We start from the raw sequence: 24,319 nt of genomic DNA, 5'->3' as shown, positions 1-24,319 counted from the left end.
GACCTCCTAGAAATTATCTTGATCATATGTACTAAACTGGGCCCTGATCTTACAAACACTATTATGTCATGTGTATTGCTTTCTTCTTACTTGTCTCACTGAAGTCATCTTAGCAAGCATTATGTATGGCAGCAAGTGTTTGTCCTACACCCTCTCCCCCGCTTCAATATGCATTAACACCAATTTATAATTTCCAGTGTCTTCACTCTTTTTGGGACTCATTTTTACTAGCGTAATCAAGGATATGCCATCAAAAGTGTATGATTGTTTGCCATGTGTAGAAGAGATGAATATTTGTTTAAAGTTGCAAGATTATTTCAATTAGTAGTTAAGGTTTAAGAAGTTACTGTTTTGAATGTTGAAAAAACTTATGTTGACACAGTGTTATTAATGACACATGCAGGATGACAGCACAGTAGTTACATTTACATAATGGCACAGGGCCTAGGACAATATAATGCATCAGATATGCTGCCTGATTCTACAGTAGAACATTTCAGAAGACTTGATTGTAAACAGCGCAGCCAAGAGTAGCTTAAAAAAACCCCACTTTTATTATCTCACATCTCAACTATGACAGCCACCTGCTCTCTAGGCTTGACAAATCCCCATCTTGCCTCCACCCCATTAAATCTTTTAAAAACGTTTTGGCTAATAAAGGTACTCCCCGACTTACAAATGGGTTATGTTCCGAACACCTGGTCATAACCCGATTTGGTCGTAAGTCGGAAATACCCTTAAATGCACTGCCCGCACTGTTTGAAAAACTTGACATACATGGTTCTCAACTTGAAAATATTATAATAGAGTTAATTGGAGGTTGGTCGTAAGTACAGATGGTCGTAAAGTCGGTGTGTTCGTAAGTTGGGGAGTGGCTATATAATCTTTCTGGCTTATTGTTTTGGTCACATTACTCGCTTCCTTGTATTCCTCCATTGAGTCCCCTTTTCCCACTGTACCAAGAACAAACTATTCATCCACACCTTGTTTGGAGGCCTGCCAATGGGCAAACCCTTGCTTACAGTCATGAGATTGAATGATAGGAGATCCCTATAAGAAATGTTGCTGAGTGGAAATGGGCATCTTCCTGTTCCACCTTCCATTTTGCTGCAATTCCACTCCTTTTTAGTGCTGCAATGAGTTGCCTGACTCAGAAAATATTTTTGTTTAATTTAAAAGTTTAATAAAGCTGTGGTTACTTGATTGTGCCTGTCTTTGTCATCATTAGCTCCCTGCTAAAGGAATCAACATTCTCTTTCAATGCTTATTTCCCACAAGGTGTGGCCAGAACTGAACAGAATATTTTTACTTGGAAAAAATCTATTTGACAAAATTCTTTGTTGGCGTAACTCCAAAAAGTCAAGTTGATTAAGTTATTACACAAGAGATGAAACTGATCTACTGCCCTATAAACTGTGCAACCACACTCACACTTGCACTGAATATTTGTGTTTGTCTTTATAAAATTAGTATCCAGCAGATAGTTTTATTTTATTTATTTTATGTAAAGTAAAATAAGGCAACCTTAAGATATATTCTCCATGTTAAAAAAGTAAGATCTATTTTTCATTAATTAGCAATATGAGAAATTGTAGCATCCTATTAAACCAATGATACCTAAAGTGCAACCTAAGCTAAATGTTAGATCCTAGCATCACAAAATGAAACTCACACCTAACTGATCCATAACATCAGGATGAAGACAAAGCTGATCAGCTGCAAGGGTTTATGGCTGATTAACTCAAACAGCAAGTAATTTCTGTTCAGCTATCAAGAAAGTACAAACAAATATAGTTTGGCACGCTTGTTTCTAGTATAAAAAGAGTCAGTGAATTTAGGCAAATTAGGTGTGAATTTGTTTCATGTTAACCAGGTTTTCAGTGCAGCTTCCTCCATGCTTCCCTAGCCCGTATGCTATCTATTATCATAAGATGTGTGGGGACGGTTGCAGCATGGAACTCAGAATATTTTGAGTTCTAATTATGGCTTTCACAATGATTTCTGCTATGATACTGTGAAATCCTGGCCTGTTTTTCAGAGGTACTGAGCACCTACAACTTCAAGTTAAGTCAACAGGAGATGATGCTCAGCACCTGTAAAATCAATTAATATATTTAGTGTTCTCATCTGTGCACTGAAGATAAAGAAAGGAAAACTCACTTATCAAATATCTAGAATTATATCAATGAATTGCCTTTCCAAATTTGGAGTGTACATACCGTTTTTTGCTTTTTTGTTTATTTTGTTTGTAAAGCATCTTGACTGCATATAAAAAATGGTTTAAAGAGACATACAGGAATATAGACATAAGGTTTCTTTAAGAGTGAGTTACTATATTACAAAACAAGCATCAATACAACATTTATGACATCATTTCTAGTGCTTTTTTATTAAACTGAGTGAAATCTCTGATTATGCCTATTTATAGACCAAGCCTTTCTATCAATTGGTAGTATTTTTAAAAAATTGGTCTTTTTTGCAGGTAAATGTACTTTGGTTATGTATTAAATAAAAAAAACCAAATATATATATCTGTCTGTCTTCTGTCTATTTTGCTTGGTATATAATTGGTGTGTAGAATATATCTATATATATAATTTGAACCATTCCTCTGTGATTAAACATTTTTCTTTTTCCAGTGAAAGGCTATCTATCAGTATCCTGGCAGCTACTAGTAACTGAGAAATTAATTCATCATTTCTTTTTTGTGTGACTATTTTCACTGAGAATCCCAGGAGTATTACTAACAGGTCACTCTGTAAGAAATATCCAGTGTTTTATGATATTTGGTTTACAGCAGGGATGTTAAATATCAGCTAATTCAATAGTTGAATAACCTCAAGAATTATCGGTTAGTCGACTATTTTATAATCCCTGGGGGCAGGGCCAGCAGCCAGTGTGCTCCAGCATCACTCCTCAGGAGCCCCCTGCCACTTTGCGCTGCTGTTGCATCTCAATATTCTCTATGGCTGGTCATGTTCACCATATATGCATACATTTACAGTGCATAAATATGCATCATTTTCCACAATTTCTGCAATATTTATCCCCATTCAGTCTCTCTCTCTTTAACCTGATTTGTATGTAGTGCTATTGAAATAGCATTTTAAAGACATTTTATTTTATTGTGCTAAGTTGCTGGTCCTCTTTTGCAGATCAAACTCCATTCCTCTGAGGTAATTAGTCTACACAGGTCCTTCTCCCAGTATGTCATATGTGGACTTGTATTTATTAGAAAAGTTGTTTGCAAAGATAAATGATAACTTAATTCTTATTTTGTTTCCTAAATGACTTCACTTCTCTTAAAGTTAGCTTTCCATATAAAACAGTTCCACAAATTTTGAGAAGCACAGTGCCTATCTTGAAAGTACAGGTACCTTGGGAAAGTGAGACAGTTCAAATTAATTTTTATTTCTAAATTAGAAAAGTTTATTTACTGAGTATCTTACTAGCAGTATGTATTCCATGGCTTTCCTAATCTTTAAAGCTCTCTGGTTTATGATTTGGGTTAAGATCTGGATTATTTGCAATGGGTTCCATTAATGAAGGAAAGAAACTTTCCCTAACCTATAGAGTAACCTTTGGTAAAGAATGTGTATACTTTTTATTAATCCACGGTAGAATAACAATGTTTTCACTGCCACAATGTTCATGACTATAACTATTTATAAGAACATTATCAACATAAAATCACAGTCCTCCTTGAATTTTTAAAAAATCTGCTATTTAAACAAGGAACCACTATACATCTCGGTACTTACATAGTCCCCGAGAGCACAGAACTCGAGTACCTCTTGAGTATTTTGAAATACAAAACCACAACAACACTACATTTCTCTTACTTTTCAACTCCTATGATTCAGTTTGAGCAGTCTGTTCTTTGTATCTGAAGTCTAGTTAAAGAGCTGAGTTTGGCTTTCAGTTTTTATATGGTAAGGCCCATGATCTGTCTGTCCTATGGGAATGAATTCCATAGTGTGTGAAAGTTATGTGTTTCCTTTACTGTTGTCCAAGAGTTCCACTGCTCCAGTGGAATAAAGCTGTAGAGATAAGTTATGATCACAGAGGCAAAAGGAACCTTTCAGGTAACTAATTTAATTCCTGGATAGCTTGGAATATCCAGGCAGAGCCCTTCAGCTAAGCTTTGTATTCCATAGGGAGCTGATGCTGAGAGGAAAGCTCCAGGTTGGTCTGTTTGTGTTGCTAAGCAGATGAGCTATTTTATTTTGTACCATTTGGAGCTCTTTCAGGGAATGTGGCTTCATTTTTAAGTATATTGAGTTCAGCGATCAAGCATGGAGATTAAAAATACGTGGTTCACCCTGGCCAGGTCTGAGCACAACAGGGAGGATTGCAATCTACTGAGCAAAAGGAATCATGTCTGTTTGGGTGTTGTGGAGTCCAAAAAGACTCCAAGGTTGCAGACCAATGTAATGACCTGAAAGCAAATGTTCTTGTGACAGGGATGTTGTAGAGGACAGTAATATCCTTCAATGTTCTTCACTCATTATAGAAATGCAAGAATTGCCACACCTGATGAGAAGTGGATGGGAAGCCACTAAAGTACACAGTTATGTAATCACTTGCTTATAGGGAAAGAAGCATCAACGTCTCCTTAGTTTGCATGAGAGCTGATAGCCTTCCAACTTTTTTTAAATTCTCCCCCAGCGTAACTCTTCCTAAGAGTTTCATTTCCACCTTGCCTGGGGTTTAGATTTAGAAAGATCTTTCTCTACCTGCTAATTTCAAATCAGGTTTCAAAAAAGCCGGAGATGGAACTGTTTGATGTAAAGAGGATGTAGAGCTACTTGTCAGCTGTGCTCTGTTGGCACTTCAGTATGTGTTATCTCATCTGCACCCCGACTGAGTGATACAGAAGAAGATGGAATCTTGTGGGATTCTACTGCCAGGGGCTTTAGAGGCTGAGGAATAGCTCACAACAACCCTCTGGCTTCTGTCTGAGATGAAGGAACTGAGCCATTTCAGGACATATCTGTTTACTCTTGCAGAGTTTTGGAGGCAGAACAAGATTATCAAAAGCGGCAGAGAATTATAGCAACATGTACTCTCCTTATCTGTGGACAAGTGAATGTCATCCACTAGACCTCCAAGTGGTGTGTCTGTACCATGCTTCAGCATAAACTTAAATTAAAGGTTCCTAGAATACTGACAGATAATTCCTGAGGTAGGAATAAGTGATCCTCCGGAAAAGGGCTTTATTTCGGAGGATCGCGCCAGTCTAGACGCTTTTTTTCCGGCTTTTCCCCAAGCCGGAAAAAAAGCGGCAGACATGTTTATTTAAATCCGCGGGGGATATTTAAATCCCCCGCGGATTTCCCTATCCTGACTTACTGATTTGCATCCCTTTTCCGGAAATTGTGGCCAGTGTAGACGTAGCCTTACTGTTTAGGGGGAGTTCTTGAACAAACAGACAAATTCTCTCAAATATATAGATTTCAGCCGGAGGATCCAGATTGAGGCTTGTACATCTAGGGATTACCTGTGAAAAATCTAAGGTGGAGAGTTCAAGGTGTTTGGGACTTTATGGATTAGCTGGATGTCCAGATTAGCCTTATTTCTGCATTCATAGATTAACTGGATACACTCAAAGGATTTTGCTGTTCCTGCATTTGATCCAAGGAGAGAGTAGAATAGCTACTTTATTCAGATGTGTCGTCTCTGTTCAGTGAGTGAGTTGTTTAAGATTACTGTAATTGCGCTTGCATTACCCCAGAATTTATCTTAAAGTGTTGATTCCCCATTACAGTTGTTTGCTTTTGTGCCTTTGCTTGGTGCATCAATTTTACTTCCTCCTGCTGAATCTCACTTCAATCCAATTCAGGAGAGAGAAGCCTTCTTGGCTGTGTCTACACTGGCAAGGTTTTTCCGGAAAATCATCTGATTTTCTGGGAAAACTTGCCAGCTGTCTACACTGGCCGCTTGAATTTCCGAAAAAGCACTGACGATCTAATGTAAAATCATCAGTGCTTTTCCGGAAAAACTATGCTGCTCCCGTTCGGGCAAAAGTCTTTTTCTGAAAGACTTTTGCCCAAAAGGGCCAGTGTAGACAGCACGGTAGTGTTTTCCGCAAAAAAGCCCTGATCGCGAAAATGGCGATCGGGGCTTTTTTGTGGAAAAGCGTCCTGCCAATCTAGATGCACTTTTCCGAAAATGCTTTTAACAGAAAACTTTTCCGTTAAAAGCATTTTCGGAAATTCATGCCAGTGTAGACGTAGCCCTTGAGTATTGTGTTGTATCTCTTCATGTTCAGGGGACACACACCACATCTTATTGGAGAGAATGGAGCATCTGAGATGTCTTGAATCTTCCAAATGACAGTAATCTAAATACAAACCACTGCTTCAAAAGGCTCTGCATCAAAACACAGAGAGACAGCTTTTAACTGAGATACAGCTTTTTAAAACTCTTCTGATAGAGATGCTTTGAGTCAAGATGTGAAGATTTGGGATATGCATGCAGAATGTCCTTTGAACTTCCAGCTGTAGAATCCATGCAGGGCAATAGCCCTTTAATATAGACATCCTGAAATCATGGAGATTAAGGTAGGTAATGTCTTCTGAAATGTGGCCTTGCTTCTTGGGTCACAAAGAAGCAGATGTGCTTACATCTGTAGCTTCTTTAGGTAGAGGTGCCTGTTTATAGTCCTACAGTGTTCTCTACTTTGTATTGGTAGTTCTCGAACGCTCAAAGTTCCCAGAGTATTTATGAACTGTTATAGGAAATGAGGCATAGAGTAGTGAGACCTTGTACCTTTAAGGCCTGACTTTGTACAGATGATTTTTTTGGTGTTCTACATATTACTGTTGTATAGTTCCATCCTTCTTTTCTTTGAAGTGACAGTGTCTAGACCTGAATATCACATTTCACTAAACCTGCCTTTTAAAACAGATGCTAGTTAATCAAAGTCTACAGAACCCAAACTTCCCTATGTATTTTCATGTGATGGTAAGTCATTCACATTTTATAACACTGAAGCTTTAACCCAACACTTTGTAATGCCATGCAATTATTTTGATTGTTCTAAATTGGAAACTACTTATCTGAATATATCATTTGATTGAATTCCTATTCATGCCGTTCTCCCATCACAGTACACATACAGAATTCATTGGAAAACCATATTATCTGATTTCATTCAGCCATATATGATATATAATAGAACTCTAAACTCTGCTCATCAAGAAACTGAAAGGGAATGTTTTAGGGGAGAACAAAGCTCTGGCTGTTTAGTATCAGAATGAATTTTGCCTTCCTGTGTCACAGAGGGCACAAACTCGTTGATAGTTAGCTGATCTCTGGCCTGATTCATGCTAGGGACCTAAGAGCAGGAAGCAGTCAAATGATACCTTAAGAGAAGCAGAATTACAAGTAACTCCCTGTCTCTCTTGTTTGTTTACTTTGTGCCTTTGACAACATTGTGTAATCAGTTTCAGTTTCCTCTTGTGTAGAAGCAATTACTATGTTAGTGTTCTCTGTGAAGCTCTTTCACACATTAGGAATAAAATGCTTTTTAAAATTAGAATAAATTTGATTATAACACTACATAAATCAGCAGGGCACTTGGTGTATCTGTGGCATCAGACTTCTTTAAACTAATTTTAAAAAGACAGAATAAATCCAATCATCTTTTAAACTCTATAGAAGATCTCCATACATAACGTTGGCGCCAGCAGCTTTTAAAAAGAATTCTCCATTGCAATAAAGGAACCTAATGACATGCCCCTACATATACACAGCACACAGGGGTGCTTAACATGTGCATCCAAGGGCATGGAGTCAGCCTCCTTCAGGAACTGTCCCTTCTCCTTCCTTAGGACTTTGTGAAAGGTGTTACATGAATATAGTATTCACACAGGAAGAATGGGCATCCCCCAATTTTGCAGATTTCTGAAGAATCTGATTTTTTTTTAAACAATGGAGCTGCCCCTAGTCCTGGAGACTGCTATAGCTAAAGGGACTTGTTAATCACACACATTCCATAGAGCTGCTCTGACAAAGAACTGAGAGACCAGAGCTAATGCAGAGGCACTGGGCTGTCCTGGATCCACCTGACTCTGGGCTAGCATCCTGACATGTTATATCGGACCCCAGCCCATGCTGGAGTAGTTGAGAAAGAACTGTGTCAATGGATTCTTCCAGACCTGCCCCCTTGGTTTTTAACATGAAAGGGAATGTTGCCCACCACAGAAAACCATCAGTTAAAAACAGATAGTTTGTGGGCTCAGGAAGGAGGGCACATTATTTTCTGACTCTCTCAGTCACACAACCGAAAGATATTTAAACAGTTAACTTGCTATTCGGATCACTTTTAAAACTCACCCTTATATTATCTTTACGGTAGCAGAGGTTTTCAGTATGATTCTGGAAAGGGTAGCCTTTGTGAATGTTAAATAGGCCAGCAGAGCATTCTTTGTGGGGGGTTACCTATGGAATGAAAAAGATGTTGCTCTTTGTATGATGAATGTGAATTTATAATTTATGAATAGGAAACTGGTCTCCACTGAGCCTTAATCAGCACCAGCCTACCACCCAAATAAAATATCAACTCTGCCACAGATGCCAGGATGCTTGCATAGGCATGCTGGTTAGTACTGGAGGGGCGGCTTGATTTTGAAAAACATCACTGCTGCTGAAGGAAGGTGAGGAGGAGCCTGTGGGTAGAGAACGGGCAGTAGTTTCACAAAAAAGCATGTTCACTGGCGCTACGGAGCCTGTCCCAGGTATGTTTCGAGGCACGGGTCCCTACTTTTCCTAAGACGCTCTCCGCGTGAGGAGCTGCAGCGGTGACACTCCAGAGCCGCTGGCGGGGGGTGCCGCGGAGCCCGGGCGGGAGCGCTCCCCTGCGCGGCTGCACGCGGCGCGAAGCGCAAGCCGAGGGAAGGACGCGGCGGCGCGAGGGGCCGGGGGTGCCCGGCGTGGCAGGCAGGCAGCGAGTCTCTCGGGCGGGCGGAGTTTCGCTTTGCAGCGGCTGGGAAGTTTGCGGCGGCAGCCAGGACTTGCCGGGACTCTCCCATGGGTGGGCGTCTCGCTGGAAGCCCGGGCCGGGGAGCGAGGCGGCCGGGGGCGGGTCAGTCCGTGTGGCCGGGACCCTGCCGCGGGGCTCGCGTCCCGGGCTGTATGGCGCGGGGCGGGCGGGCTCCGGGTGACTCTGGGTCCCTCGCGTCCGGGCAGCGCCTCAGTCCCCCGCCGCCGCCGCCGGCCGTCCAGTGGCTCCCTCTCCTTTGCGGCGCAGCAGGCCCTGCCCGGAAGTGGGGAGGGGAGGAGGAGCCCCTGGCGGGGCGCGGGTGAGGGTGGGGGCGGGGGGGAGGTTAGTGACCCCTCTCCCCCCCCCCCGCCCAACGGGGCTGGATTCTTGCATAAATTATGCTAGGCTGGAGTGGTGACGTGTAGGGGCTGGGCGGGGCCTGAAGGCGCGCTCGCCCCCGGGGAGGGGGCGGTGTCGGGGGCGCGCCTTGTGGCGGCGGGAGGGGGGCGGTAGCAGCAGCCGCCTGGCTGGCTGGTGTCTCGCTCGGCTCCTGCGGACGCGCTCGGGAACTATCGGATTAAACTTGAATCGAGTGAAAATTACACAAAGGAGCGGAGCGGAGCCGGGACCCAGCGCGGAGCCCGACCCGGCCGCAGACCCGCGCTGACCCCGGGCAGGGATCTTCTCCGCCCCCACCCCCCGCACCCCCGGCCCCGGCGCCAGGGAGCAACTCCGCCGGGCGTGCGAGCAGCCCCGGGCAGCGGCACCAACTCCGGAGCGTGTCCCCTCCTCCTCCCCGGCCCCTGGGCAGCGAGGGAGCGAGCGGGGGACACCGAGCCCAGCCAGCCCCGCGCTGACCCGGTGAGTGACCCCGCATGGAGGGAGGGCGGGCGGGGAGCTGCCGGCCTGGGGGGCGGATGGGAGCGGGGGGGGGGCAGACCCGCGGCAGGTCCTTGCCCCCTGGGGTGTCAGCTCCTCCCCCTGGGGGCAGCCCCGCGTGGGGCCGCGCGGTCTCGGTGGGGCGCTGCCCCGCGGGCAAAGGGCTTTTTTGTTGTGCTCCGGCTGCCCGGGGGGGGGGGGTATAAAGGGGACCCCCGCCAGCCCGCTCCGCAAGTTTGGAGGGCGCTGGGAACCGGGGAAAAGTTGGGTAAAACTGCGCGAGGAGGGGGGGAGGGAGCGGGCGGCGAGGCGGGGGGCCGAGCCGCGGGGAGAGCGGCTCCCTCCGGGGAGCGCCGCCTTCGCTGACCACGCTGACTGCTCCCGGCGCCGGCAGCACAACAAGCGCTAACAAAGTGAGGGAGCCCCCCCGCCCGCGGTCCCCGGGGCTCGGCGCGGGCACATGGAGCCGGGGCGCGGGAGGGGGAGCCCCCCCGGGGAGGCCGGGAGCGTGTGTGGGGGAAACACGCGGTGCCTCTGGGGGTCTCTGTCCGGGAGGGGCGGGGGAGGGGGGCCGGCTGGCGATGGGGCTCCCGGCTGCTTCTAACAGCCGGAGAAGAAAGAGAAGGGGGTGGGGGAGAGACACTACCTAACGCTAGCTGGACTGGTGCTGGCGGCGCCTGCATAATAGAGACTTAACCCTGCGAACCAACTCGGCTCCCCTTCCTACCCCGGCCCCTTCCCCAAGCTGGGTCCGGAGCGGAGCTCTGGGCAGAGCGCAGGCGACTCGGGCCTGTTCTCCCCCCCCCCCCCCTGAAATCAAGGCCATTTTGTGGGTGAGCGGAAAAGGTGGTTTGAGGCCAAGCGGTCAGGGAAGGGGGGGGGGAGGTGGTTGTTTGTGTTTGATTCACACAGGGAAATGGGGCTGGCAGGCGATTTTCTCTGTCTCTCTGTTTCTCTCTGCTCTGCTGTGGGTTAGGGTTGTTGCGGCAGCGGGGTTGACTACTGAATGGGGGGCTGGTGGAATTGGGAAGCGGACACTGGGGGGGGTCGGGGGGGGTGGAGGGAAGGTTGTTGGTGAGACTCAGGGAGAAGGAGCTGCAGGCAATGAGCAGCCATCATTACGTTGCATTCATTTATCCTGATAGCGTTACATAAGGGGACACCCTCCCACACTCTGGGGTACCCCCCGAACTGCTGGCTGTGTTGTTTTAGGGGTCACTGAATTTTGAAAAAGGGGGTGACTTTCGTGCACATACTGTAAATCGGAGGGGTTTCTTTAGATCACTTTTACACTCTGCTCATGCCTTGGTTTAAACTAGTTTTTAAAACGGACAATGGACAAAAGAAAAGTAGCAGTGTACGGGGAGTTCCCTTTGAATTACTAAGAGATTGTTAGATACACCACACAACTCTCCACGTACTTGTCCCACTTTCTACCTTTGTTTTCGTTTGGGAAGGTACTGAATGTGCCTTCTGACTACATTTAGGTGAGATTTTTCGTTTGTGGGAGCTTTTTCAGATACTTGCTCTGGTGGATTTGGGTTTGGGAAATATCAGAAAAACCTTCTCAAGGCATTAAGTTTCTTTCTATGTGTATATGAGCCTCGATTTTACTTTCATCACAGTAGCATCTGAGCAATGTTTGTACTAAAAGATGGCTTTCAGGGAACTGTTTGTCATTTTCTATCATTGTATATGGGACGAAGGGAGATACAAAGGAACAAGTTGAACAAAAAATGTTTCTGTTCATTTCCTCACAGATCATCCATTCTAACGACGGCAAAAAATCTTAATGACTATGACCTTAGCAGCCTGGGTAGCTGATTTATCCCAATTATAAATCCTGTTAGTTTGCAGTAATGTGTGAGTATCAATATATAATTCATATTAAAAGCATGACCAGTACTTATTTTTATAAAAGTTGAAATCCATCATTTTCCTGAGAGAATGCTGCATCTGTCGCTTGGAGTGTTTTTGTCTTGCTGTTGCACAACAGAGACTCTCCAGTCTTTAACCTAAAATGGCAGCTTTAATTTGACTGGGGCCCATTCATTGACAATGATAATAAAAAGGCTGAAAGCTAAATGTAGCTGGATGCTTGGGGCACGTTGCAGGACTCCCTCTTGCATCGCTAAGCACAGCACAGAGAGGAACTTCTAAACTCTGTAGTTTCTTCATCAAAAGTTTTCAACAAAAATTTACTTTACAAAATCATGTTGCTCTGTATAACATATGCTAAACAACGGGATAGCTTAAGAACTTAACTGTGATGAGACAGCTAGATAGGGCTTATTTTAAGAGAGAACTGCTGTTTAAACAAAAGGGAAAATATCAGTGGTTCCCTTCGCAATAACCTGCAGTTTTGGGAAATTGAGCATTTGTTTCTGAGGTTTGTAACAGGTGATTGAAGCAATGTTGACTTTCTTACCATTTAGATCTCTGAGAGAATAAATGTTACTTTTTCTTTTGATTATTTATATGGAAATAGATGCTGTGTTCATATGGCACTTGATACTATGTTGTTTAACTTTTCTCAATTAATACATCTTGGAGAGGTGTTACTTACAAACCATTATTTGAAGGTTCAAAACACCCGTTTTGGGAAAACAGAACAATAGTTTGTTTTTGGTTTATGGTTTTTTTTGGGGGGAGGGGTGTTAGGTAGAAATAGATAATGCCACAATCCCTCATAAGGTCTCTCTTGGTTAACCATTTTATTTTATCTGCTTATTTTTAGTCCTTTTAAACCTTATAAACACTTTATTTTAAGAGGCATTTAAAATATCCGAAGATATTTTGTTCTAAACTATATCATTTCCCACTGAATCCGTAAGTTAGTTAAACTTGCATTGCTACCTGTTGGATAAACACACTCAACCAAGCTTCTCATTAGGTATTTAACACTATAATGGTATGCCATTTAATTTTTTAAAATTTCAGATTGGTTTAAACAATGGGAAAACTTGCTTTCTCTTAATTTAGAACACATGCAATTTTACTACTTGTCTGGCTTTTAGATAAACTTTTGATGAAAGCGAGTAAATGTTTGTAAGGATTGTTAATCCTCTTCCCAAGTTTTAGAATTGAAATGATGTAACAAATATTAATTTATAACAAGAGATTGAAATCTGCTTACCAAAAGCAGAAAAAAATTCATAAATAGTAGGCTAAATTTCAGTATGCTTTTGGTGGCTTCCATTAAAATACCTATTACTACAAATGTGTGAAATTAGTTTTAAAAGAGCACTGGAGTATCTTTTTCCTCCCTCTTAAATGTGCAAACTGTATAGTGCAGCTGTTTTATAAAATATTGAAGGGTTACATCATGTAGCATATACCTACTTTGGACAAATTACCATATTTACAGTCCAAAAGGTTTACAATCTTGATCTGTAATTATCACACATTGAAAATTAAAATGTATCTGAATCTTTATTTTCACATACATTGTTTAATTTAGAAAGATTGTTTAACTTTTAGCTATTTCCTATTAGCTTCATATATTTTCAAGCCATCTGTGACAATTCTGAAATTTTGTGTAGGCCAGTTTTGATTTGAGTGAAGATGTTAGATACATTTATAAAAATTAAGGTGCTAGAAGTAAAGCTGTGTGCACGTTTTAAGTATGTTACAGATACACAAAGGCCCTAATCTTAAAATGGTCAATGGAAATGACCAAGGCCTTATCCAAAGATGGCCTTTTGTGTAAGGAGACAGTGGAGAAAAACAGATTATTTTAGAGCATCTGTAAAAGGGGGGGGGGGGGGGACTTGGCATTAAAACTAGTAAATTTCTTCTTATTTCAAGACAAGCTGCTAGATTTTGCATTGTGACTGTATTGACATGGCCATATTGACTGATACTGGCTATTTCTATCTAAATTTTGATGTGATGCACTGAAGCAATGTGTGGAGAGGGAGGAAGGGGCCTGAAAGATGGGAAAGGGGGAAAACAAACATGTAAGTGCCTTTAATTCTATACCAAATCTTTAGCCTTCATTTCCTGTAGGTAGTATATCTGTCAATTAATTTCCAGATGGAAGGCTTTTAAAATCTGCTGAATGTTTGAATGAGTGAATTTAGTGTTCACAAATAGGCTGTCTGGATCAAGTTGGGGCTGGTGGTGCGGAGTAGTTGCACAGCAGGCTTCCCCAGTCTCTATGCATACATCTCATTCTTGTCTTGCAATCCCTCTCCTATGTCATTCCTATGGATAGATTACCAATTGTTCTGGATTAGGGAATGGTTTAGTGACGTTCACAGGCAACGTGGATGAAACAGCACACTTTCTACTCCTGTGGCTTAGGTCTTGCCTGCAATATCAAAATTGTATTAAACTGATTTTAGTACATCACAAGAAAGTTTTTAGTATAGACAAAACCTTTATTTCCATTTTTAATCTATTCCTCAAAGGGGCAAGAGGGTGTTTCATTAATCTGCTGCCACTATCCAGTCCTATCTGAGACAGATTCCAGCTTCTTCCTTCATGCATCCTCTTCCCTTATTTCCCAACTAACTCCTACTCCCACAGAGTATAGTCTTGGAATAGACTCTAATATAATTTAGATTTGAACTGAAATTTAAGATTACTGTTGCTGGAATGCTAAAAAAAGTTAAGACTAGGAAAGCACTTTATTCTAAGGATCTGGTTTTAGGGTCCTTTGTGTGCAGGGAGAGGGATAACTTATTGTAGAGGAGCAGGAACAGGATATCTAGCAGGTTGGGTTTTTTAAAGAAAGCTTTTGGACATGTGTTAAAACTTCAATGAATTTTGTTTTGTTTCCATCCGTATCATCTAATTGTAACTTTCTGTGACTCTTACCTTACCATGAACTGCTCAGAGTGAAAATGTATTGTATGGTTACCAAATGAAATGTCTATTCTCCACTGTTTTCTAAATAATCTTTTAATTCAATAAGAAGCATTCTGTTACACAAAGAATACATTCCAAGGTTCTCAATATGACGACAAAGCTTTAAGGGATAAATAAAGCTCTAAGGAGTATTCTTAAGTATGCAGAAACTGATTACTTCCTAACCTTCCAACTAATCTCTATATATAATGTTTTGTTTTTAAGCTGTAAATATGCACCTAGGAAAAAATCAGGAGCAGGTTATCCCTAAGCTTCTGACCTCTTTAATTTCAGACAAACTGTTCCATAGCTGCTTATGAATATAGTGCTTATTCTTTTGCCTTTTCCATGTTTATATGTAATAGTGTACTTTTCTTAAAACATGGAAATGTATACTACTGGCAGTGTATGCAGTAAGTTATATAAACCCATACTCCACCAATATTCAGGAACATGGGCTCGGTTTCAGAAATGTTTATGCTTATATTTGCAGAGCCATCTCATTTCTAGGATGGACTAGGACAACTGCCTTGCCCCCACACTTTGGAGGGACTCTGCACTTCATGAGGTTCAGGATGACCTGAGGGGTTAGAGTGGCTTGGCGCCAGAAGCAGTAAGCGACTTGGCTCCGACTCACCCCACCTCTTTCCCAAGCCTCCCAACCTCTTCCTGCCCCTGCTTCACCCTGCTCTGCCCCGCCCCCCTTCAGTTCCTTGTGTCCCTGCCTCACATCTTTTTGGCTTCCACTCCCCTCCCAAGTGACACAGGGAGCTGGTGGGGGAAGGTGGCCTGGGACTGGATCAGTTGCTGCAGCTCATGCCAGGCCCCTGCTAGCTCTGCAGGCTGCTCTGGATCCCATGTCTCCCTGAAGCTTGGGGCCCCTCCAAAGTGTGGGGCTCAGGACAGTTGCCCTGCTCCATCCTATGAATGGGACATTTCTACTTGGACTTATTCTGGGCATCAGCAAAAATTATACAAACCCAATGCCTCTGGAGGGGAAAAATAAGAAAGGCCATTCATTATAACAATAGATCAGCTTAGCGGATTGGAACACTCTACTTGGAAAGTTGATTGGCATTTGGGACTGTAGGTGCTGGACCTAGGAATGCTGGAGGTGTTGCCACAATCCATGACTTAAATGGATTCCATTGTGTACAAAGTTCACAGTTTGGTTCAGTAACTATCAGCACCTATGCTATACAAATTGCTCCAGCACCTCTCATTGGGAGTTGATCACAAGCTTTTGCCCTGTGACATGGACTATGGAGCACTTTGTGGTATTGTGACCCCTGTAGCTATTTTAAATGTGGTGTTGTCTGACTTGGGGGGGAGCTGCATCCAACCTTCCTCTGACAGACAATTGCTAAACAGTAGGGCCTTGAAGGGAATGGCCGCAAATAAATAACTTCAAGAATCAATTGTCTGGGGAAAAAGTCAGTACAGCCAAAATGTCTGCCTTCTTCCTAATGGTTCTATGAGGAAAATTAATTTTTACCACATATAATCTTTATCCTTGGTTATTTTGTTCAGGGTTCATTGAAATATAGAACAGTGCATTTTCTGTGATTAAAAGTTGCCTTCATGTGAATAATCAGCTTGCTGGAGAAAGCAGCACTGAATAACTTTTAAAACCTTACAGTTTTGTAATACTGCTGAGTTAGTTTATAAAGATACATTGTAAATAACTGTGAGATGTGGATTTCAACAGTTAGCTATCCATTAAATGTTGCTGTAGTAATCACATTTTGCAATAAATTGTCCTGTATGGAAATGTTTGGGGGTGGTGGGGTGGTAGACAATTCAAACTTTTATCATGTGGTATTTCACTTCTACTATTAAAACTGTTTTGTGACATGTAGTAAACTTGGCTGTAGGTAGAAATTGATCTTTTACCAATTTTAGCACAACTATCATTTTAAAATGTACCTGTAATACCGTCTTTGTTTTTTTTCTCTCCTTTTACATTTTTGTTCAAAAGTCCTTTGTCAAACCATATCCCAGTTTATACTGATCTTCACTTGTTTGATGGCGTTATCTGCCTTCCTCCCCCTCGCCCCTGGGTCAGATAATGAGCATTGTTGCAAAAATAATCTGGCATCCTCAAGTCCTACTAATCTTATTTTGTGCTTAAGATGTAAGGAACCTTCTGACCAGTGTGTGTAAAGAACCAATGGTCTGATCCAAAATCCACTAGTCAGAGATTAGAACCCAAAGAGTGGAAATGTATTGTGTTTAGGGATGTAAAAAGAGTAGTTTACTACTCGCATTTCCCCCACCCCCTCTTGCAGCCTCTATATCAGAGGAAGCAAGTGGGAGGAAGGGGAGGGGGCAACCTTAAAGTCCCCCCCCCCAGCACAGTCTCCATGGTGCGGGGGGAGACGAAGGCGCTGAGGCTCTGCCTTTTAAATGTAGTAAGAACTGCAGTGGTCTGGAATCAGCATGAGACGGGACTGCTTCAGTCCTGGCTTGCAGCAGGTCCCCGACATACCTCTGCTGTTTAAATGCTGTTTAAATGTAGTAAGAGGTGGCTGCTTGCACACACAGCTCCTACATTTAAGCCACAGCAGCTCCTTGTATCAAGTACATAATTAATAATGTATTTGCTACTTAACCCTAATTGTTGTTTCTAAAATACCAGAATAGTTCAACTTGGTCACATAGTATATTTCAGAAAGTTGCAGCCAGAATGATTCATGCATCTTTGAATAGGAAAGAATTTTCAATATATTAAAGCTTTACACTTTATTTTGTTATACATTTCATGAAAATGCTAATTCTTTAGAGTTAAAATGACTGGAAAAATTAGTTGAGGTAAAGGCAAGGAGAAATGTATTAAGATGAAGTGTCTTTTTTTTTAATAGAAATAATTGTATATATGGGATGGTTTTGCATGTGACAGGAGGTATAAGGAAGAAGATTCCTGCACAGGGAAGGTTTTCCAGAGAGGTACTAAAGCCTAGAAGAATGATGGCTGTACACTAGACATAAGCAGATGAGGGACTGAAGCAATCTCCGCTCATGCCGGGTTCCCCACTGTGCCCCCGCCTTATCGACTAATAAAGTCGATTAGCTGATTAATTCAGGTGCCACTCCAGCCTCACACCTACTTAGAGGATTGTGCGTGTGCACGCGCACACGTTCACCCCCCCCCCCCCCCCATATAGGCCTGCCTTATCAGTGCAGGAGCCTTAACAATTCTGGGAGAGATTGTGGATAACTCACTGTTCATGTTAGCTTTGGTTAAGTGGCTGTTATATGTGAGCTCACCTGGCTACTAGAGGAAGGAGGCAGACTTGTTTTCTCCCTCTGTTTTGGTTTAGCCTTCCTGTCTTGGAGACAGATAAGAAGACTTTTTGTGGTTCCTTCTTGCCTCCCTCCTTTTTCTTGATTTCTCCTCCCCCCCCCCCCCCCCCCCCAACACACAGGGCTATACCTTTTTTACTTTTGTATATAAGTCACAGTTACAAGGTTATTAAATTCTTCCTCCTCCGGAGAAGCAATATTTAAACAGAAAAGCTTGTGGTTCATACTGCTACTGCTGGAGCTCTGCTTGACAAGACAAATGTAGTAACTTCTCTTCCTCTCCCACCCCTCAAAGTCTTAATTTGCACAGCAGAAAACAGGACAAAGATTTGAATATTGTGGCATTTCATACAGAAGGAGTCTTGTCACAGACATGGAATTGACATTGGAAAGAATGGTTTGTTAAATAGAAGCAGAACTACAACTGGGTCACCCCAATTGGACTAAGCAGGGTTGTCCTAGAGCAGGGTTACTCAACTTTGGAACTCTGGGGACCATAATCAGGACTTGACAAACTGCAGCGAAATCCACTCGCTAGCCCCACACTGCACATGCGCCAGACTCTCATTGTGCATGCGTGTGCTGCTGGTGAACCGGGCGACCAGCTGGAATCTACTTGCCGTGGGTGAGTAGATAAACTGATTTGTCGAGCCCTGACCATAATGATACTCGCAGCATTTGCCAAGGACCTCAGCTTAAGCATTGTTGCATGTACTTGCAAAAATATATGCAAATAACTTCTTTCACACTGACCGACATGAATATAAAGATTAAGGCAAGACTCCGCAACGTGCAGGCCCCATTTAAGTCAGTTCTGCTGATATTAATAAAATGCAGTATTTACTTGATTTCTACCCATATGACAGCACTTGTAATCAGCAATGACAGTCCAGGAATTTAACTACTAAACCATATATCATCAGAAGACCATTATATTGACTACGTTTTGTTTTGGCTCCCACCCGTGGGCCTTGTGTTGAGCCACGGCTGCAATACTTCATCGTGGGCTCCAAACTAATGGGCTATGGGCCGGCCTCATGTGGCCCTCAGGCCACATGTTGAGTAGCCCTGTTCTAGAGTCATGTGGTGAGCGCTGCATTGGGGTTAAAGAGTTAAGGGGAAAAAATTCAGTTTTATGTTGGAATTTTTACGGTGATTAAATTTAAAAACCTGCTGAAGTGATTGAAGATCGAGAAGACTATTTTCCAAGAACTTCTCTTAGGAGAAAAAAAAAGGTAGTCTGGAGAGAGGGAAACAGTTAAGTGCTGGGTGAATCTTTTTGGAAGGCAAGGCGCTGGAAAGAACGTTGGGTAAAGTACTAGATTAGATCTCTGTTCTGAGTAGAACTGGTTCATATGAAAAGTTTAAGGTTGTTACACAGCTCAAAAAAGCCACTTGTCTGCTCTAGGTGCTTAAGGTTGAATAGTTGAAGTAGACACAGGGTTTTGAACAGAGCACATTACCTTGATGCAAACACTAACTAAATAGAAAGCAAGTAGAGGTTCTTCCAGATATATAGCTGATTGCAACTGCATGCCTTGAACTTAATCAGAGTGAATTGTAAGTCAAAGATTTTTGCACCTAAGCTTCCAGTTTGCTATTTTAAACAGCCCAGTTCTGCAGTGAGAATGATGTGTGTTCATTTCTTGCTTTTCAAGTGAAATGACATATCTACAGTAGGCAGTCTTACAGGGAGGTAAGTAATCATCCACTGAGAGAAACCCTGGTTAGGAAACCGAAAAAACTGGAGCTTTAGGTCACTCTCATCGGGATATGGAAATATAACTTGCCATTTGTGGACTTTTGTCTTTCTACAAACTCTTTGTGTGGGTTGCTTTTGGGGAATGCCAATGTCATCCTCTTGTAATACATTTAATAGTGGTGATGGATTCAACACTTTCCTCCTTATACAGTAGACTTCCGATAATCCGGAACCTGTGGGACCTAGGTGGTGCCGGATTATCAGATATGCCGGACTATCAGGAGGTACTATAAGCTGGTTATATATACTGTATACATTATATACTGTATATAAAGTGTTCTTAACCCTTTTTATTGTACATACTGTATACAGTATACTGTAATGTTTTAGTTTTTTAAGCTTTTTTTACCCTTTTTGCTCAGTTCAGCTGCTGCCACTGTTACCTTGTGACTCATTTTTTGCCGAAGCTCACTCACTAGGCTCTTGCCATTTTGATGCCGGACTATCAGGAGTGCTGGACTATTGGATGCCGGACTATTGTAGTTTTACAGTATTAAGAAAAAATGGGCAAGATTGATGATTAGGAACATGGGTTTTTAGAATCTTAATGGTGAAGCCTTCTGTGAATGTATGGTCATTTAAGATGTTGACTTTATAGTTATGGTAGCTAATTTGGTTGCCTCTTTATTCGTTGCCAAGGCTTTTTTCATTTAAGGGGAAATCTGCAGGAGGGTTTTTTCCATTTAATTTCATTATCCTCCACTTCTAGTTAACTTTGTCTTAAGGTTTTTCTTAATCATCAATTGCAAAAACTTCTCAAGCTTTGGAAAAGCTGAGTGCCTAAACAATAGGCATGACATACGTAATGTATTTTGATTTTTACTATAATAAATAGTTCTATAGCTTTCAACACAATTTGAAGGCTATTGAATATCTCCCCAATGAACATCAATGCATTATACAGAGAAGCCATTGGTGGGATCAGAATGTTTCCTGAGCTTTGCAGTGGCGTGCATTGTCATTGAGTTAGAGTAATCTTAGCTCAAGACTGCATATATTTATTTTTAAACCATAGTCAGTTGCAGTTAGTGAGGATGTGAATGTTCCGAAGGCACTTGTTGTTAGACTTAGATTTCATCTGTGTTATTTTTAAGATGGTGTGTGAAAACCAAATTGATCTCTTTTTGGATAGAGTGAGAAATCTGAAGATTTAATCATGTATAAAATGCCTTACCTAAGATAATGTACTTAAAGTACTTAATCTTCATCATCGCCTTTTCAAAAAAAAAATGCTTCTATTATCCGACTGGTACTTTCCTTGCACTACCTATTTTGGCAAATCTAAAGTCCTCGATTTAGACTTCGTCAGAGTTAACCTGAATATCTCAAATTTTATCAAATTAGTAACCGCTTAAAATGGTCTCAATTATTCATACCTGTATGTTTGCTAAATGTAATCAAACTAATGAAAAAATCAAATGAGAGTATCTAGGAATAATTTGTATCTCGCAAAACTTCTCAGCATGGTCTCATTAGATGTTTATTGCTATTACACTGACTTAGGTTATATTTTTCTAATGCAAGTCTAAGATTTAGATTATTTAAATAAACGTAATACAATTCACATCATATAAAACATTCCTCAGATTTAAAAAGGTTGGGGAAAAATAAAAAGATAATGGATGAAGTAAAATATCAGTGATAGTAACTGAGCACTTTTAATATTATGCTGTCACTGTTCTCCAGAGAAATAGAAATTGACAGTTATACTTAAACACATTTTATACATCACTCAAGGAAGGGATGAACATCTTACATAAATTACTTACAGGATTTTTTTGTACTGTGTATCTTACTCAGGTTATCCTTTACAGAATGCTTCTGTAGTTTGTGTAATTTTTAAGACTGCTCTAAAGGGCTAAGCTTCTCATATGACAAGGAGCAGTATTGTATAGATACATAAATTGATTAGTGTCATGGACAGACATTTATTTCTCAGTTAAGATTAAGGTAGCTTTGCACTAAATGTTCACTAGTTCTTTCCTCTCTTCTTATGTTTTTAAAACCGAAGCTTAGGTCTGGATTTCTACTTAAGATAGAAGTCTCTGGAAAGTTTGAGGCAGCATAGATGTGAATTCTTAATGAGGTTTTAACTCCTGATAAATTTCTTGTTTGTAATATTGTGGTAGCCAGAAAGACCTGAAGAGAAGCTCTGTGGAGCTTGAAAACTTGTTTGTTTCACCAACAACAGTTAATCCAATAAAAGATAAATCTCCCACTTTTATCTTGTATCTCCAGTGGCTCAAACTAGAAGTTCTAAGCTTCTGTTGTTGGTCTCAGTGAAGATTTTTGGCTTTAATTATATTCAGAGAGAACATTTTAGTTATATGCTTGCTTTAATAGGCTTAGGGAACATGAAAGCATGGCTGTAAAATGGGTGGGGAACCGAAGGCCTGGGAGCTGGATGCAGGGGCTCCCCTGGCATCCTGCTCCTACACTTTTCCTCTCACTTACACCCCACATCCCAAGCCAGCTTCCCAGCAGCCATCTCCTTTCCACACACCGAACAACTCATTTTTGGCCTTACTCCGAGCCTAGGGGGACCCACAAAATCTACTAACCTGAGTCCCCACGCTCCCCTTAAACATCAGACCCTAGGGGTGTGTCTTTTGCCTCTTCTCCTCAAATTTGGTCTGCAGCCCCAACACAAATTAGGTTCTCCACCTCTGCTATAAAACAACCAACCCTGGGACCAAATCTAGTCTCTGATGCATTTGTGGCCTGCATGGCATGCCCAGATTCAGCTGATTCTATGCTGCTTTTTATTTAAAACAGAAAACTCCTAGCCATTTCCCTAGTGTAGATAACCTTCCAACTGAAAATCAATGCAGTGTCTTGAGTCTGTATTGAGCCTGAAACAATGACACAGAAATGAACTGTGCTCCCCAGTAATCTATCTGGGGTGCTGATTGTGCAGCCTGATGATAACACTTCAGTGTAGATTAACTACTTAGTAGATGAAAGGAGGAAGATGGTGGGAGTGAAGCTCCTTAGGATGAGAAATGCTGAGGAAGAGACAGAAGGACACACGGATAACGATGAGGGAGAGAGACAAATAGGAAAAATTACAGTATGTTTTTCCTTTGCCAGTCACCAAATTGAGGAAGCAATGAACAAACGGTAAACAGAAGCTTGAGCTACCATGTATAAAGACCATAGTTCTTTGTGCAGAACTATCATGCGACCGAAGCTAGCTCGGGTACGTCTGTACATTCTGCAATCGCATCTCCCAGCTACAGTCTAGACAAAGCCTCTAAGACCTCTATATGGTCTGTCTTCATGAATCTAGTGAGAGACCGCTTTTGTCTAGAGGACCAAACAGAGATGCCAGAAACCTATGAGTTTTATTCTGAACTGGTTTCCTAAGTAGTCATGGTATTTTCAGATCTGCTATAAGGGGTTAATAAATCATAACATTTACATAGCACCTATCATCAAATGATCTTAGTACTTTGTATGTTTTAATTTTCTTACTGCTAGTTTCTATTAAAAAAAAAAGTCAGTCATTGGAATCTGAGTTGAAAAATTGATTTATTTGCAGGAATTAGTATTTTATTTTTTACAGAGTTTGGATCTCTAGGGTTGGGGACACAGGAAACTAGTTAGTGGGGAAAGTATAAAACACGTTTATAGACAAAGTAAACTCTGAAAAAATGTTGTTCAGCTATAGGCAGAGCTGGTAGCAGTTAGATAACCTAAATAATATAACACTTTCCATTGCAAGCCCCTGTTTTCAGTTGCTTGCAACTTTGCCTAACTTTAAGCCTTTCAACTGAAATGTTCTATGGTTGGCCACTGCTCAGACTGAATATTTTAGAAATCTCAGCAAATATGACAACTATGTCTGAGAATAAGGCTAGAGGGAAAATATGTATTTTGACAACTTTTAAAAATGTTCTTTGAAGAAACTTACTATTGTTTTTAAAGTACGATTTGTAATTGCTCAGGGATGTGCTCATTGGGCGAGAAGTGTGTTTTACTGTAATAAAAATCCAAAGAAATTTGGCCAATTTGTAGGCCTCTGAAAATCAACCATTAACAAATTCTTATTAGAGGTTTGCTACAGCTTTGAACCTTCCCATTGCACTTCTAGTATATTCCCCAGTCTTAGGGAGGGTGAGCAAAGCAGCCACCCCTTTGGTGTAAAGGAAGGAGTGTAGGTTGGAAGCCAGGAGCAGGTAGTTTCAATTTCAGTTCTTCCACTTGTATGGTATCTATATATTTTTCCATATGAGGCAGCGAGGGAGAGAGTGGGCAGGACCTCAGAGCCAGCATGCACGGAGAGCCAAAAGCCATTTGTCTGCACATATTGTCTCTAGCCTGCTTCCCTCACCCTCGGTGCTGCTCTTTCTCTATCAGCAGAAGCAACAAAGGGTGAGGGGGAGTGAGCGTACTGTAGTCGATAAGATTAACCGGTTAATTGTGTAGTGGACACATGACATCCCAATTCTTGCTCCTAATTTAGAGGGCTGACAAGATTAGCCCCATTTTACAGATGAGGTTGCAGAAGATCACATCAGAGCTGAAGATGGGTCTGT

At 41.8% G+C, this 24,319-nt stretch overlaps 1 protein-coding gene across 9 annotated transcripts in view; it reads left to right on the top strand.

Moving 5' to 3' along the window:
* Window positions 1-9,415: 9,415 nt before the first annotated feature.
* CHD7 (chromodomain helicase DNA binding protein 7) overlaps window positions 9,416-24,319 on the top strand; it is a 200,920-nt gene continuing 186,016 nt past the window's right edge. For 5 of the 9 annotated variants that reach the window (XM_075920648.1, XM_075920646.1, XM_075920647.1 and 2 more), the window contains exons 1-2: window positions 9,416-9,847; window positions 11,626-11,728. The gene's annotated coding sequence lies outside the window, so the exon portion shown is untranslated. Of the gene's footprint in view, window positions 9,848-10,259; window positions 10,279-11,625; window positions 11,729-24,319 lie in introns of those variants that run through there. The other 4 variants (XM_075920643.1, XM_075920645.1, XM_075920642.1 and 1 more) reach the window with 3 other exon arrangements.

Source organism: Pelodiscus sinensis, chromosome 2 (genome assembly GCF_049634645.1).
Source record: "Pelodiscus sinensis isolate JC-2024 chromosome 2, ASM4963464v1, whole genome shotgun sequence".
NCBI classification, from domain to species: domain Eukaryota; kingdom Metazoa; phylum Chordata; order Testudines; family Trionychidae; genus Pelodiscus; species Pelodiscus sinensis.
Note: the sequence above shows the minus strand (reverse complement) of the source record. Positions and strands in the feature narration are given on the sequence as shown.